Genomic DNA, 2861 nt, shown 5'->3' on the forward strand with positions numbered 1-2861 from the left:
TAATAACTTACTTTAATAATACCTATCATATTATCTTTATGATATTAAATGAACCCTATAAATTTTATTACTTAATATATATAAAAGTATATTTTATTATATAAATTTAATATAAAATTTTATTTATTAATAAATAAATTATATTATTTACTCTAATAAATCTTTTAAAAATATTTTAAAAATATAAAATGACGATATTTAAACTATATATTAATCATGTATAGATTTTTGGAAATTATTTTGAGTCAAATTTACTTTTGTTGACTTTTGCATATTAGTTTCGAGCATTAGGATTGTGGTACACTATGACTTGACCTAATTTGTTAGACAAATATTGACCAACACATAAATATATATAATTAATTTAGGTTCGTGAATCCGTGGCCAACCTTGCACTTATTCAATGACGTTATATGTATTTTTACTACGAAATACAGTATGGTGAGTTTCATTTGATTCCCTTTTTACTCTTTACATTTTTGGGGCTGAAAATACATGCAAATGTTTTATTAACTGTTTTACAATAATTATATGCGTGAGTTTCATTTGCCTTTTTACCCTTTATATTTTTGGGCTGAGAATACATGCGTAACTTTTATAAATGTTTTACGAAATAGACACAAGTAATTAAAACTACATTCTATGGTTGAATTATCGAAATCGAATATGCCCCTTTTTATTAAAGTCTGGTAATCTAAGAATTAGGGAACAGACACCCTAATTGACGCGAATCCTAAAGATAGATCTATTGGGCCTAACAAACCCCATCCAAAGTACCGGATGTTTTAGTACTTCGAAATTTATATCATGTCCGAAGGAGGATCCCGGAATGATAGGGGATATTCTTATATGTATCTAGTTAATGTCGGTTACCAGGTGTTTACCATATGAATGATTATTTTTGTCTCTATGCATGGGACGTATATTTATGAGAACTGGAAATGAAATTCTTGTGGTCTATTAAAATGATGGAAATAAATGATTATGATAAACTAATGAACTCACCAACCTTTTGGTTGACACTTTAAAGCATGTTTATTCTCAGGTGTTACAGAAATCTTCCGCTGTGCATTTGCTCATTTTAAAGATATTACTTGGAGTCTTTCATAGCATATTTCGAAGAACGTTGCATTCGAGTCATTGAGTTCATCAAAGATTATTATTAAATCAATTTATAGTTGGATAGTGGATATTATGAAATGGTATGCATGCCTGTCAATTTTCGATGTAAAGAAAGATTGTCTTTTAAAAACGAATGCAATGTTTGTAAAATGTATCATATAGAGGTCAAATACCTCGCAATGTAATCAACTATTGTGAATCGTTTATAATGTATATGAACGGGTCCTTTCAGTTGGTATCAGAGTGGTGGTCTTAGCGAACCAGGTCTGCATTAATGTGTCTAACTGATAAGTTGATAGGATGCATTAGTGAGTCTGGACTTCGACCGTGTCTGCATGTCAAAAGTTTTGCTTATCATTTTGTGTCGAAAATTAACTACTTACCATCCTCAGGAAATTACCTGCTTATCATTTTTAGTCTAAGACACGTCTTGCTGCATTGATTGCATGAATAGTGTATAGACAAAAATTCATATCTTAGCATATCTGCTAAATCATATCTTATCGTTTCTGTTACTTTAAACTTTACCTGACATATCCCGCAAAGTCCTCCGTAATCTACGAAATCTTTTGATCTATATATATATATATTCTATGTAATTAGAATACCATCCGTTAGCCAAAATCATTTCATATCGGAAAAAAAAATCCTTTATCCAATCGTACGAAATGAAATTCGTCATCAGTTCAAGTCACTCAGATTTCGAAATGGAATCCCATTCAAGCTCCGAAAGCAGTGTGACCGGAATAGATCAACCAATCAGTCATCACCTATTCTGGATGAATTGGGGATGGGTTCTTAGCCTCCTCAATCATTGGAGACAAGAAGAAGGTGATCCCTTCCATCTACCACATTGCCCTCTTGACGAAGAACCTGAAGCACTTACCGGTGAACCTGTCCGAAATACCATGTTCTCGCTCATTTCCAGAGTATCTCGTCACGATTATATATTAAATCAAATTTTAGATTTTATTTATCCGCTCGTCCGAACTGACAATCACCCCGGTGTAATAGAAGAAGTCAACGAGCTTCGCGCTCGGGTAGTGGCTTTGGAGAATATGGTGCAGAGATTACAAACACCAGCAGCAGCATCAGCAGCATAACCAGTACCACCATCATCAACGCCAACAGTACCATTACCACCTCCAACCACAACCGCGTCGTAAACCTCAAATTCACAATCTGTCCCACGAGCATCAACATCATACGCACCATAGATACCAAGGAGTACCAACAACAATAACTGACGAAGTATTAATTCATAACTTCATTGGAGAAACATTCCACGGCGATTATGTAATCTCTAAAGTCTTAGAGATTATCTAATCTAGCCCTAACTATAAATCAGTTAAGCGAACCAAAATGATAGAAGGAAGAGTAGAAACCCTGACAAAAATGGTGTGTGATTAACAAGCTAAACTTGCTTTACCAACAGCATCAACAGTACCGTCAGCGTTACCAGCATCGTCAGTACAGTCAACATCCGAATCAACAACACCGATAATATCACAAACTCCGTCAGTTCAAGAATCACTGTTGACATCATTACGAATCAATAACGTGTATATTGTATCAACGAGTTATGAAGAATTAACTCATTCCATCTGAAGAAATTATATATATATTTTGAAATAAATCTTTCCGTGCTAAGCTATTGTGTGTGAATCTTAACTACTCGGTTAATTCATATTACAAATATGCAATAATGAACGTCCTTCAGCCGCAACTTGACCAGCGTT

Source organism: Rutidosis leptorrhynchoides, chromosome 5 (genome assembly GCF_046630445.1).
Source record: "Rutidosis leptorrhynchoides isolate AG116_Rl617_1_P2 chromosome 5, CSIRO_AGI_Rlap_v1, whole genome shotgun sequence".
NCBI lineage: Eukaryota > Viridiplantae > Streptophyta > Magnoliopsida > Asterales > Asteraceae > Rutidosis > Rutidosis leptorrhynchoides.